General features: G+C 41.0%; 1 protein-coding gene across 1 annotated transcript in view; it reads left to right on the forward strand.

Annotated features, from left to right (window-relative positions):
- Nucleotides 1–15,407, forward strand: part of LOC311591033 (cone-rod homeobox protein-like) — a gene marked incomplete at both ends in the record, with an annotated part of 313,330 nt that overhangs the window by 95,449 nt on the left and 202,474 nt on the right. The window lies entirely within an intron of this gene.

The following is a 15,407-nucleotide window of genomic DNA, read 5'->3' on the forward strand; positions in this document are numbered from 1 at the left end:
TGACAGCAGCTGGAGCTCAGGACTCTCTGAATACAAGATGAATGTCAGCTATTTCTGGAAAGGGCCCAGCTATATGCTGTAACAACCACTAAATTAAAAAAAAATTATCACAGGGCTGCTATGTAACAGTATGAGATGGGACAACTGGCCCCAAACTTAGACTTTTCTTTTGTTTCCTATTCCTATGGGAAGAGTTTATTGAAATAAAAATTTATAAGACAAAATGCAAATCTACATGCTTATATTTGGGTGTGTACATGTATATAGTAATCCTAAATAAAGCATTGCAAGCAATCCTGGTGACATGTTTCCAAAGACTTAACTGCTTTAAAGATCCATGTTATGAAGTCACTTAAGTAAAAGGCAAAATTGAAGAATTAACATAATCTTTAAGGTTTCAGTATTACTCCAAAAAAACTTCCTATCCCCTTTAGAATAAAACTATTCATTTGTTCATTCTAGAATAATATATAAGAGGACAATGCTGTCACTATAAAGGATTCACCAACCATGCTGTATATCCTGTGAAGTCCATACCCACTGAACATAAGCAGCAGCGATGGTCCCTGGTGTACGTCTGTGTAGCCTTATCTGTCCTGGACTTGCCTTGTAGACCAGGCTGGCCTCGACCTCACAGTGATGCACCTGCCTCTGTCTCTGAGTGCTGGGACTAAAGGTATGTGCCACCACTGCACATCTTTTTCAAGCTCTCTTAACTGTATCACAGATACTCACCTCCTGTAGCTACACGTTAAACTACAAAATAAGGCCTTCTGGGTACATGTCACAAAAGTAACAGATTTAGAATAGTAAATCATGTTCTCAATGACTTTATCATTTCACATAATCCAAGCACTACACAAAGTAGTTTTAACCCCAATACAAGAACCTATTATTTTCTTTTTCCCTTTCTTTTTTTTCTGGTTTGTCTAGACAGGGTTTCTCTGTGTAACCTTTGTGGTCCTGGACTCACTTTGTACACCAGGCTGGCCTCGAACTTAAATCGCTCCACCTGCCTCTGCCTCCCAGGGGTGATTGTTACTTTCCAGTGTAAGGTAAGGATGTTCAGGAATCTTCAACTTCTCCTACCTTTCCTACCACGATCTCTAAGCCTGTACCTAGGTCAGTCACTAAAAAGTTTTTCAAATTATATTAACTCAAAAGTGAAAGAAATCCCTGTAGTGCGATTTAGGGAAAGAAAAAAAAGTGGACTTGGCACAGACATGCTAATAGGGTTACAAGGTTTCCCTAAACAAATCTTTATCCTGCATATAGAATCCAAATCTGCCAACCACCTGTGGCAGGTAAGGGGCCGCTGCAACACCTCCATTAGCACACATGGAAAGCTGAAACTGAAACATGTATTACCCTCAAGTGCAGAGGTTATCAAAGATGTATTCTAAAATCCATGGGTTTGCAAGACATGATGGCACATGCCTTTAATCCCAGCCTTCTGTTAATTTCTCCTCTGCTGAGGCTAAAGTGTAACATCTCCAGCATACTAGGCTGGGTATACTATTGTGGAGATATAACCCCAGCCCCTCACAGGTCCCTATCACTGAGCCACAAGCCCAACTCCTCACTGGGGAGTCTAGGAAGGGGCTCCCCCACTGAGCCATGTCCCTTTCTCCTCACTGGGGGAGTCTAGGGAGGTGCTCTCTCACTGATCCACTCCCCCAGGCTATCAGTGTGGGATCTAGGAAAATCCTCTGCACCTGAGCAGAGCCTTGAAGGCAGATCCTGAACTAGTGCAGCACTAAAGCAAGAAAGGTCATCTCCTGAGAAACGGCTTTTCCCCTCAAGGAAATACACCTTGTTACATAGATGGCACTTGCATACACACACACACACACACACACACACCTATAATAGGGTCTTATGACCTCTTCTGGTATGCAGATATCCATGCAATTACACCATTCATAAACATAAAATAAATATATAAACATTCTTTTGTTAAGAGTCCCAGCACAACATACTAGGCTCTGCCACTGTCTCTAGACACTAAATAGAGGTGAGGCATGCTGGGATTTAACACAGACACATTGGGCAGGCTGAGCGCAAGGGTAGAAACCCATCCTCTGGGTATCAACATACTAGTTTTAAACTTCTTGGTGTGTGTGTGTGTGTGTGTGTGTGTGTGTGTGCACTTAAGTGTTTATATCATTTATCAATTTAGCAAGGTGTATTTGCTTCAGGAGAAAAGAAGTTTTTCAGGTGATAGCCCCTCTTTCTTTAGTTCTGGGCTTGTTTGAGATCTACTTTCAAAGCTTTGCTGTTCTTAAAAGTCACAGTGACTTCAGTCACAGGACAATGAATGGTGATTTGCACTTGTCATTTGGTGGGCTGTGTAGTGAGACCCTGTTTCAGGAAGCCTAACATATGCCAGGTGATGATGGTGGAAGGCTTTAATCCCAGCCCTCAAGAGGAAGAGTCAAGGAGATCTCTGTAAGTTTGACGCCAGCTTGATCTACAGAGCCAATTCTAGGGCATCTAGAATTACACAGAGAGATCCTTCCTTTAAGAAAAAAGCCCAAGGAAACAAACAAAAATTGTTTTGGGTGACAGGTCCAGAGCCTACAACTCTGTAAGAAGACCCTGACTTGGATCCACATGGTGGTGGCTCACAGTTGTTTGTAATTTCAATCCCAGGGGATCCTATGCCCTCTGAGGGCACCAGAACACAGGACACACACAGAGACTCAGATACACATAGAAAATAGCAGCAGGTGTAGCTATCAGAGACTGAGGTGATCATCACGGGCTTCAGTTTTCCCAAATAAAAGATCTCTTGGGGCCCCTGTGGCTGTGCCTCCCCACCTCAGTAACAGCTGCCCTGTGTCCACAGGCTGTGGGGGAAGCATTCTGAATTCCAATATCATTACTGTCTTTGGGATATTAGTTGCCATTGCCATAATCTGTGCCAAAGGGTCCTCACATGGCTGTGTTCAAGGCTGCAGAGGCAGTCCCCTGCATCTTCCTGCTGCCTATGGCTGAGTTCATGGGAGACAGGACTGTGTGAAACCAGATTTCAGATTCTGGAAACATATATTATCTGGGTACCTGTCCATCTACTTGATATGTGGAGAAATACTTATGTGTCTGTCTGAGTGTGTGTACAGATGTATGTATGTATGTATGTATGTATGTATGTATGTATGTGTGCTTGTGGTTTTTTTAAAAATACAGTCTCATCTCATGTACGGCTGTCTATCCTGGAACTCTGTATGTAGACCAATTCTGCTTGGAATACAGAGAGATTCCTCTGCATCTGCCTCTCAAGTGCTGGGAATAGAAGTGAGTTCGAGGCCAGCCTGGTCAACAAAGTGAGTCCAGGACCATCAGTGGTACACAGAGAAACCCTGTCTCAAAAAACAAACAAACAAACAAACAAACAAACAAAACAAGAAGTGAGCCCTGCATTGCCTGGCTGTCAGGGTTACTTTAGAAACAGGGTAGCATGTAGCAGGCTGGCTTCAAACATTCAGTGTTGGTGAAGCTGGCCTCAAACTGGTTCTTCTACCTCCACCTGCAGGATATTGGGATTCCAGGCTGACACCACTATGCCTCGTTTTGTAACTTTGTTTTCACTCTTGTTGAGGCTCAGGTGAGTTGTATTATAGTGGCTCCCACTTTCACTGTATGAAGCAACACCTGGAGTCCTAGGTATTGATTTCACATTGAAAAACAGAATTTTTTGGCTAAGAGTGTTTTTTTTTTTTTTTTTTGGTTCACCATTTCATGAGCTGCCTAAATCCATTTTTTCTTTTCTTTCCTTTTTTCCTTCTTTTTCCGCCCTGAGGCATGGTCTCTGTATGTAGTCTTGGCTGTCCTGGAAGTCAATATGTAGACCAGGTGGTGTACAACTCACAATGACCCAGGTGCCTCTGCCTCCTTGAGTGCTGGGCTTAAAGGCATGCGCCACCATGCCTCCCCCTTGTTGGTTAGGATTTTCCTTCCTACCTCAGGGTCCTAGGTAAAGAAACAGGGTTTTTTTTGGTACAGTGTGCACTAAAAGAATTATTCCTCCTGGATTGGGGAGGTTTGAGGCAGGGGCCTGAAGATTGAGATATAATTTTATTTTTTAATTACAGGTCCTGCATCACTGATGACACAGAGTTGGGGTTCTGAAGCACAGTACTGATCCAGGGTGAGTTTGTGTGTAAGGATTCTGTGTAGATGGTATGAGGATTCTGGGGAGGATGTACTGTTTTCAACTTCTACCTGCCATGAATATGAGTCCTTCTTTTTCCACATGTTCCCCATCACTAATTCTTGTTTGTTTTATTTATCTTTGCTTTTTCTGGTTATATAAAATAATATTTATAGTGTAAATTTGCATCCATGTGATGGCCACCTATTTTGAAATTTTGTTGGTTTGTTCGCTTACCATTTAGAGATCCTGTAAGTCTCTATATTGCAGACTGACTTTGATCTCTCTGTGGAGACCATAGTGGGTACAGCATCACAGATATCCTACGACCTCCTGCTTCTAAGTGTGCTATTGAAGTCTGGAGAGCAGGAGTGAGAGGGTGTTAGACTCACCATTATCATCAGCAACATCAGTATTTTATTAGGCGTGGATTCTCTGAGAAGCCCTGGATATTCTGAACCTTCCCCTGTAGACCTATCTGGCCGTAAACTCAGAGAGCCACATTCCTCTACCACCTTAGGGGTGGGATTAAAGGAGTAGATCACCAAACCCTCCTAGAACTGCTTGTTCTAAAATTCAATGTTAAAGTTTTGGTATATTGAAAATTTTTGTTTGTTTGTTTTTCTTGAGACAGGGTTTGTCTGTGTATCCTTGGCTGTCCTGGACTCACTTTGTAGACCAGGCTGACCTGGAACACACAGCGACTCATCTGCTTCTGCCTCCCGAGTGCTGGGATTAAAGGCATGCACCACCACACCCAGCTTATTGTAAATATTAATAATGTATCTGATCTTTTGGTATAAAAAACCTTTTCAAGTTTAAGCTCCAAACATACAAAACTGATGGCACAAAGAATGAGAGATACCCCCAAAGCACAATATTTTTTAAAAGCACGATTTTATACAGATTTCTGATAGGTTAATAAACAATAGGTATACAAATTATATTGTAGTTTAGGCACGATGATAATGTCAGGGTAGTTCGATTTCATTAACTAACCCTCTCTGGCATTCTCTCTTTCTCTCTTTTTCTCTGTATATTGCTATTGTATTTATTTCCCCCCCCCCCACTAATTCTTTAGACTCTCTGAAGCACTCTGATGCATACAATGACCAGGAAGTTCTGTTCAGAGTGCCAAAGAAGAACGGAAGGCGTCACATTAAATACTCTGAAAGACAAAACCTCGAGCTGCAAACTTATTTTAATGATCACATGTACCCATGCAAAGAGCAACGCTTGGAGCTCGCCCAAAGTTTTGGAGTGACAGAGTACCAGATCCAGGGATGACTTTCTCTTGTCTCTCTCTCCCTGCACTCAGGATAGTTCTTCAATTGGTACCTTCACATTTTCAAAATTTCTTACCTTTTGTGCTTGTACAATTCTTGGAGATCTTAGATGTGGACTGGAGATATCTGTTCATCCAGAGTTGGACTTGGCCTTCAACTTCTGCATGGGTACTACCCTGGAGCCACATATCCCCAAGTAGGGTCTCAGGGACCTAGGTATTAATGTTTCTAGTAAACCCAGAAGATCTAGGTGAAGTTTCCCCAGTTGTTAGTGTCAGGACCTCGCATCCTAAATTCCTACCTCTTTTTATGCATCTCCTGCAACTTCATATTGCTAAACCTCTCTTTTTGACTTTCCAGATCTGGTTCAAGAACCATCGAGCTATGTACAAACAGAAAAATCTCCAGAATATTTCAGAACCTCCAGAGAAAATGGAAAGCTCTAAGGATGTTGGTGGATCAACCAGTTCCCAAGGTTGCTCATCTCTTACTGATCCTGCCACTGGAGAGTCCATGTCTTCAGGCACATCTTGTGTGGGTTCCATTCCCCATCTGGGAGAAACTCTCCACATTGAGCAAGGCTCAGAGGGTGCCAGGTGTGGACTCCAAGAAGACCATTGTGCTGGCCAAGCTCCTGCTGCAGCTGCAGGCCCTGGTCCTTTTTTAGTAACTGCAGGTGTGAATGACCCAGCAGTAGCTGAAGGTGCCTCAGTTTAATCTACACTTTTTACTGAAGCTGCATTGCAGGAAGCAGAGTATACTAAACAGTCAAGTCCAGGAGATAAACTGCTCTTGGAACAAATCCTTAATGATCTTGGTCTATAAGATGGCTAGATGAATTGAGGTACATCACACCCTCAATGAACACTCTGATTCTGGACTGGTTGAGGCCAGGACATCTGTAAAACAAAGAAGTGGTGTGGTAGGGAAATTCATCACTCTTAAGACTGAGGGTGTAGATGCAAGCTACTCTGTATTAGTTTCATGTCAGTGTTATCCACACACTGAGACTGTTTCAAAGACCATTTGTAGTATTCTCTTTTATTTTTATTTTTTTGGTTTATTTCAAGACAGGATTTCTCTGTGTAACAGCACTGGCTGCCTTGGACATGCTTTGTAGGCTAAGTTGGCCATGAACTCACAGATCCCCTGTCTCTGCCTCCTAAGTGCTGTGTTTAACGTTGGGAACCAACACACCCAGCAATATTACTCACTCATTGTTGGATTTTATATTAAATACATTAAAAATATTTCAGAAAACACTTTTTATCATCTTTTCTTTCCAGAATGTGAGATTTACTCTACTGCTCTACTGTGGTGTGTGTGTGTGTGTGTGTGTGTGTGTGTGTGTGTGTGTGTGTGTGTGTGTGTGTGTGTGTCTGCAGCCTGGGAGGGCAGAAAATGGTTTAGAATCTTCTGGGATTGTATCTACTGGCAGTGTTGTGTGCTTGCAACTTAATGTAAGTCTTCTGCAGTAAGAAATGAGCTCTCTGATTCCAAGGATTATTAATGCCTTTGCATGAATTCTAGGATTAGCTAACAGGCTGAGATGTTTGTAGTCCTTTGGAAAAGGAGTATAGTTAGAAGCAATATAATGGCTCCCTTCTAGCTTCCATGCTAGTTCTAGTGGCTCCTATGTCCTACTCTTGCCATTGAGGACAAGGTGTACACTTCCTATATTTATGTGTAAGTGGAATGCTCATATACACAAAATAAAAGGCAGTATATGTACTAAATAAACGCTCTGAAGAAGTCCCCTTATTAACTAAAACAGATTTCTTTTGTAAAATAGTTCAGTATGTTCATGAAAACACATAGCTCTTAAGTGTGTATGTGTCACAGGACAAAATGCAAGAATATTTTTTTTCACACCCTGTAAGTCCCAGACAAGAAATACAAGGAAGCAGGCTAGGTAACAAACCTCATTATAAAGAAGACTCAGCGTTAGGCCCTCTGCCCTTATAATTAATTATTTTGTCACACAGCCTCATTACCCTGCCCAATCTGCCCTATGTTGCATCCTAGCTACTTCACATTTGTGTGGCTGGTATTCTAGACCTGCACTCAAGACCTATTTTCTTTGTTAGATTTTTAGGAATGTACAAATTGTTTCTATACTACCATTATACGTTTGTGCACACACTAGCAATAAGTAAGTTTTTGTCTTTATCCACATTTTTACCAGCATATATTGTCCTTAGTTTAATTGATCTTTGGCAATTCTGACTAAGCAAAATAAACAGTTGTTTTAATTGAAAATCTCAGATCATTCTATTTTACCAATAAAGACACAGGAGGCCAGTGCTGTTGTGAAAACCTGCCAGCTCAGAGAGGCAGATAAATCACCCAGCTGATCTTTCCTTTTTAGTTCCTATCCTGAAGGAAAAGGCCATAAGGCTCACTAGCTCATGTGACAGCTCATGAAGAAAGGAATGATAACAACCAAAGCTAAAGGCTTGCTAGATCAAAGACCAAAAAGGTCAAGTACCTGAGGACCTCAATCTGGTGCTGGCTAACAAAATTCAGAATAGTGCTATCTCAAGACTCAGGTTTACCACACCTGGACATATACCTTCATAATGCTTCACCATACATCAAGAACATTTGCTCAGCTATGTCCATAGCCCCTTTATCTGTAATAACCAGAATCTGGAAACAACTTAGATGACCATCACCTGAAAAATGGATGAAGAAACTGTGGTATATTTACACACTTGAATACTATTCAGCTTTCAAAGAGAAGGAAATCTTGAAATTTGCTGGTAAAAGGATAGAACTAGAAAAGTTGATCCTGAGTGAGAAACCAAGACCCAGAAACATATGCACGGTGTATATACACACTTATAAGTGGATATTAGCTGAACATAGATGTCCTCTGAGAGACCTCTCCCCTTTGTGGTTCTTCACAGATACTGGGACTTGAAAATGGACTCTAGGCAGAGGGCTGTGTGTTTTAGGGAAGAGTGGAGGATGGAAGGTGCAGGAGGGAGTAGAAATTATATTAGGAGACCAAGACCTACAGATCTGGACACAAGGTGGTCTGCAGAACTAGATGACTCAGCCAAGGACTATGCATGCAGAGAACCAAGATTTCCTTTTCAGAAGCTGATGGAATGTCAATTCTCCACACGGGTGGTGGCATGTTGGCCTGCTTCAGGACCTCTGACAGGCTATCTGGTGCACATCATTTATTCACTGCCTCTTGACAAGAAGGCCTACTGGGCACTCAAGGAAGAAGATGATGCGTGCTATCATAAGACCAATAATCTGCCAATTGTTTTAGGCATCTCCTCAGTATGAGCAGTCCAAGGGAGGGGATCCAAAAGAGGGATGGAGGTTGGCAATATCAAGATAAGCCGGGTGGAATAACTAATGGGGTGTAATGTGAATAAATTATAATCAATAAAATATATAAAAAAATGCTGGATGCCTAAGGGCCAATGAGCTAAAAGCTAAAGGCTAAAGAGCCTAAAGAGCTCAATCTAAAATCAAGGTTCAAGAGATAAAGAGCTCTACTCTTTCTTCAGGCTCTCTTAAATACACCACAGTTCAAAGTTCCCCCTTTCCTACTCATCCAACCTCTTATTTGGATTCTTGCTCCACCTGTTGACCTACAGTTAACTTTATCAAATCCTGTGTCCTCATAGCTCTTGGAATAAAGGTGAGTATTAGCGGTAAACCAATCAAACAAAGGACAAGATTTTATATTTCCCAATCTCAGAAATAAGAATGGAATCAAAGGCATGTTTTTATACTTCACACACTCTATGATTTCAGTGGGATCAAATATCCTACAACAGTAAATCTCCAAGTATTCTTAATTTAACTCAAAGTCCCAAGTTAATTTACACTGACCTGGTGTCTCAGGATGATCTAGAGTTTCCTTGTTTGTTTGTTTGTTTTACTTGAGACACACTCTCTCTGTGAGTAGTCCTTGTTGTTCTGGAGCTCCTTGTGTAGATCAGGCTGGGCTAGAGCTGACAAAATTCTTCCTCCCTTTTCCTCCTGATTCCTGGGAGGAAAGCCATGCACCACCACTGCAAGTCTTCAAAACCAAGTTTTAAGTGTGTTTCTTTGGCATGTGTGCTTTATACATTGAGACTTTTCTGATTAGTACAATTCTCCTCTTTTAAATTTAGCCAATAATTTCCTTTCTTACAATTATTTTTTGGAGACCCGTCCTCTCTTTGTTTGTTACCTGTCATGGAACACTATAGGTCAATCCATGGGCCTGGAAAAGTTAGGGATCCAATAGCCTATGCCTCCCTCGTTCTGGGATTAATGGGTGTGTATCACTGCAAACAAATAGAGCTCCTTGTTTTTACAACTCCATTTTTTAAAATTTCCTTGAATAATCGAGACACTAACACACTTTAAGAGGGTTTGTCTCTTGGGATTAATGTAATTTCTGCATTCCAGGTGGATTATAAACAGCTAGAAGATTTTTGGATTTGATCTCCTGCCTGTGTAGCCATGTTCAGTATTGAAATTTCTGTGTACAGATGGGGTCCATTTCAGAGTGTAATGTTGGCTCTGTTTTCAGTACTAAATCTACTGTGCAGTGGGCCATTCTTATTATTCTTTCTTCAAAACTGCTGTATGTCATGATAAGCTGTGCAGGGGTTGAAGTCTACATTGCCTCTGTTACGGAGTCTCACCAAGATATTTTTCATAAATATTGTACTATTTTCATGATGTACTTAACGATAATCCTTTTGTAGGTATCAAGAAATCTTGCATGGCTTAGCAAAGTAAACTTGGGCCTTCCATGACACAGGTTTCCTGCACATAAGAAGAAAGGTGAAACTTTCATATTGACCCCGGTGGAAGTAATTAAACTTCCAGGAAACACACTTCACGTATCCTGGGTTGGAACAAAAGTAGTGCATCCTCTCACAAAAATACAACAGCAGTTCTCTGTGTCGACCTATTCATAATATGGGAAACCTGTGCCCGAACAATCCATGATCAGGCCTATGGTTATGGAAGAGCTTTGGAGCAACTGTGGGACTGTAAGGCATCTCATTTTCCAGGGAACAAGACTTAGGGTCTAGATGTTCCATGTAGAAATAGCATGATAATGGTGCTATCATGCCTGAAGTGTAGCTGCCAAAATTATCAAAGTCTGAAGAGACAAATCCCCATCAAGAAGTGATGAACTAAGTGAGTGCTGTGGACTATCCTTTATACTAATCTAAAGGAGGCAGAAGCAGGTGGATCTCTGGGAAGTGATGGCCAGACTGCTCTAGGTAGGGAGACTCTGTCTCAGTTTTATGAAGAGAGAAAGAAGGAGGAGTATGAGCCATGTCAATATAGAGCAGTAAATGTGGGCAGTGTGCTGCATGAAGGCTCATTTCTTGAGATGTGACCAATTAGTGGAGTCCACATTTCTTCTCAGTTGAACACTTCAGAGTGCAGGAGAATGAAGAGATTTTGGCCTAGAAAGAGTTAAATTTTGTGGTTCCAAGCAAACCAGGCAGCCCCAAAAGTTGAGGCTGCAGACAGAGATAGGCCTCAGGGTGGTGTGTCAGGTGTGCAAGAGAGGATTAAGGGTGTGTTGGTGGAAGGTTCTGGATGAAAAACCTATTTAAGGCCTCATTCCTGGAGTAGAGGTTAGAGCACTAGGACATATCTTGGAAGATTGGAGAGCCTACTGATATCCAAAGTGAGTTTGCTCATGAGAATTCTGTGTAGATGAGAATGTGACCGCCTGGAGGATGTAATCTTTTCAACTTCTAGCTGCAATGAATAGGAGTCTCTCTTTCTGCACATGGTCTGCATCACAAGCTCTTGTTTGTTTTAATTATCTTGGCCTTCTTGAGGATATAATCTAGAGGATATCTTGAGGATATATTTTAAAGCCTTAATTTGCAACCATGTGCTGGCTACCTCGGTTGAATATTTCTTTGTTTGCTTTCGTACTTCTTTCTAATCGTGTAGGTCTATGTGTTCTAGACTGTCTTTGATCTCTCTGTGGAATCCATAGCTGGAAGGACCTCAGAGATAAACTAATATTTCATCCTTTTAAGTGTGGTGTTGAATGCCTAAATGCAGCAGTGAAGGGGTGTTAAAACCACATGCTTAATATTTATCATCGTCTCCCCCTCCTGCCCACCACCACTAGCAGCAACAGCACCCTCATTATTATTTCATGAGGCATGGATTCTCTGAGAAGACCTGGATATTCTGAAACTTTCTTTGTAGACCCATCAGCTCTCAAATTCAGATATCCACATTCCTCTGCCTCCTTAGTGGTTGATTGAAAGTTATAATTCACAATATCTTCATGCAACTGCTTGTTTTTGAAATTCAATGTTAAAATTTAGTATGTTGTAATATTAATCATTTGATTTTGTTGTTTGAGATAACTTTTCTTTGAGGACAAAACACACAAAGTCTAACCTCCATAAAAATGGAACCAACAGCAGAACAAAGTAGAGCTATCACCAAACTGTAATGTAAAAATTCATAATTTTGTACGTGTCATGTTACATTGAAAAACACTGGGTAGGTTGGGCATGGTGGCCAATGCCTTTAATCCCAGCACTTGGGAGGGAGAGGCAACTGGTTTACTGTGAGTTTGAGGACAGCCTGGTCTCAAAGTGAGTCTAGGACAGCCAAGGAAACAGAGGAACCCAGTATCAAAAATCCAAAAAAAGAAAAATAAAAGAAAAAAAGAAAGATACTTTAGTTTAGGCACAATGATATTGTGAGAAGATGTTTGCTTTCACTACCTCTCTCTCTTTCTCTCTCACCCAATACCGCAGATGCCCTCATCTTACTCAGAAAGGTCTAATGAATACAGTGAAGTTCACCTCAATACTCCAAAGCAGAAAATGAGACATCTCATTAAGTACTCCAAAGAACAAAATCACCGGCTGCAAGAATATTTTGATGAGTGCCTGTACCCAAGCAAAGAGCAACTCATGGAGCTAGCCCAGAATCTAAGAGTGACAGACTATCAGATCCAGGTATGAGTTTTTCTACATTCTCTCCCCGTGCACCCAGAATATATTTCCAGTCAGCACCTTCACTGTTTTGGAAATCCCTCTCAATTTGTGCTTCTACAATCCTGGGAGATCATGCCATAGATGTTGGCTGTATATGTTTGTGCATCCAGGGCTGGACATGGCATTCAGCTTGTGCATGGGTACTGCCCTGGAGACACATTATCAGTATGTAGAGTCTCTGGGACCCAGACACTTATGTTTCTAGTAAAGACATAGAAAATCTAGGTGGTTACCCTAAGTTTTGAGTGTTAGGTGGTATCCCTACTGACATCCTACCTCTTGTTAGGCATCTCCTGCTACTTCCTATTCTGACGCAGCCTGACACACACAGGTCTTCCTATATCTTCTCTTTTTGTGTTTTCATATCTGGTGTAAGGACTGGCGAGCTAAGTACAAACAAAAAAATCTCCAGAATGTTTCAGAACTACCAGAGAATATGGAAAGACCTAAGGATGTTGATGGATCAACCAGTTCCCATGGTTGCTCAGATGACGCTGCCACTGGAGAGTCCATGTCTTCAGGGACATCTTGTGTGGACTCCATTCTCCACCTGGAAGAGACTCTCCACATTGAACAAGGATCAGAGGGTGCCAGGTGTGGTCTCCAAGAAGACCATTGTGATGGTCAAGCTCCTGCTGCTGCTGCTGCAGGCTCTGGGAATTTTCTAGGAAGAGGGACCCAGAATGACCCAGCAGTAGCTGAGTGTGCCTCCACTGAAGCAAACTTCCTATGGAAGCTGCATTCCAACAAAAAGATGGTGCTGAAGACTCAATTGCAGATATTCAGGAGCTCTGGGAAGAGATCCTTAAAGATCATGGTATAACAGAGGACATGATGGATCTTCTTACATCACACTCCGAATGAACCTGGACTGGTTGAGGACCAGAAATCTGTAAAACAAAGAAGAGGGGTGGCAGTGAAAGCCATTAGTCTTCTTTTGCTTGTATAGATGCAATATCATTGTGTTAGTTTCGTGACACTGTTATCAACAGAATGAGAGGGTTTCCAAGGCTACTTAGAGTATTCATCACTTATTGTTGGATTATACATTAAATAAAAGTACAAAACCTCTTTTTATGGTCTTTTCTTTCCAGAATGTGTTAGAGTTGCCTTTCCATGTATGTGTGTGTGTGTGTGTGTGTGTGTTGTGTCTTGTGTGCCTATATCCATAGAAACTAACATCTGGTGCCTGGGAGGTCAGACAATGTTTTAGGAGCCTCTGGGATTATAACTACTGACAGTTGTGAGGCAGAATACATGTGTTTGCAACTGAACTCAAGTCCTGTGCAGAAAGAACTTAGTTTGATGATTCCAAAGATGACTAATTGCTTTACATCTTCAGTGGAAATATCTAAATAAAAAAGGCTGTGGTGTTCTTAATCCTTTGCAAAACATGTTACCATTTTAAAATTTGTCTTTCAGGTTCCAGTAGATAAAAGCAATATAATGGCTCACGATCAGCTTCAATTCTATTTCTAGTGGTTACTATGTCCTATTCTTGCCATCATGGACAGGGTGTACACCTTATATATTTATATGAACGTAAAATGTTCATATAAATAAAATAAAAGTACTATATGTACTAACTAAACGGTGTAAAGCTGGCCCTTTATAAACTAAAACAGATTTATTTTGTAAAAGTTTAGTGTGTCCATGAAACTCATAACTCACTGGTGTGTACAAGTTATGCTTCAATATACAAGAATATTTTTTTCTTTTTACACCCTGTGATTGTAACATAGGTAACAGTGTCATGTCACTGTACTCAGATAAATATGCTTTGGTGACTTGGGGCCTAAATCTGCATTGTGAAATCCATCCATAAATTTTTATTTACCTTTTTTTTATTATCTCAATCAAGTTTGTTATAATGTATTCACAGCATATACAGATTATAATCTTCTTGATTTTCTTTTTTTTGTTCTGACCCTCTCTCTCTCTTTAAGTGTATTTTTGTCTCATAGATCTCTTAACAGTTGAGGTCTTCCTGACTACAACCAATTAGGTCTTATCTGGATAGCCTGCTTCCTCTTCCTCTCAGTTCCTCTCAGGGAACGCAGGTCCCTTACACAGGTTCCTTGAGTATTCAAATAGAGCTGTAATACTATTAAATCATCTGTGGGAATCATTCACACCCCTCCATAGTGCAGGGAGTTAATAAAAAAAGTGTTACTTTCTTTGGTTAACATTTTATGTGACTGTGCATTCAAGCCACATGGAGACTCATTTACCAGCCGCAACTCTGTTTATACATGTTCCTGTGACCACCCTACTGTCTTGGCTTACACTGTGTACCCTTGGTGTACTTTTGTCTAGTATATTTATTTCATTTAATCTCCGATATATAGCAAAGTGTTTGTCAGCACACTGAGTCTCTTTTTTTATCTATCTCACCCTGTCTGTGTATCTATCTATCATCTTCCCATCAACCTATCAACATATGTATATATATATATATATATAGTGAAACATGTTCTCTCCATGTAGCTTTTTCTCTCGTGGACCTTAGTGATATATCTGCTTCTAGGATGAGTGCAGTGATTGAAGGAATACTACAGCAGGGAACTTCTGGCAATCTGTCCCTGGGTGACTTCAAAATGACTTCAATGACAGTCAGCCCTTGAACTAGCAGTTCCTGTACTCCAGCTCTCCATGTAGCTTTGCTTACATGTATGTGCACACATCTTTGGCCTTCATGTAATGGTAGATTACCTTAAGAGTGTACTGTTATTCCTTTCAATGGAATGCCTGCATAAAGTGTCATGAAATTTTCCCTGTTGTTTAATGGTTTACTGACTATTCACCACAGTTCTACTGGTGCCCAGTTTGTCTTTGCTGCTGCTGTGCAATCAACGCTTGCCTATAATGTTTCAAAACAACCTGTTAATCCACTGTACAGACCACTGAAATGGGCCAGCATATGGTACTTTTCATACGTGGTACATGCAAATAATATGT

This window comes from Acomys minous, assembly GCF_964271855.1.
Source record: "Acomys minous genome assembly, chromosome: 20".
NCBI classification, from domain to species: domain Eukaryota; kingdom Metazoa; phylum Chordata; class Mammalia; order Rodentia; family Muridae; genus Acomys; species Acomys minous.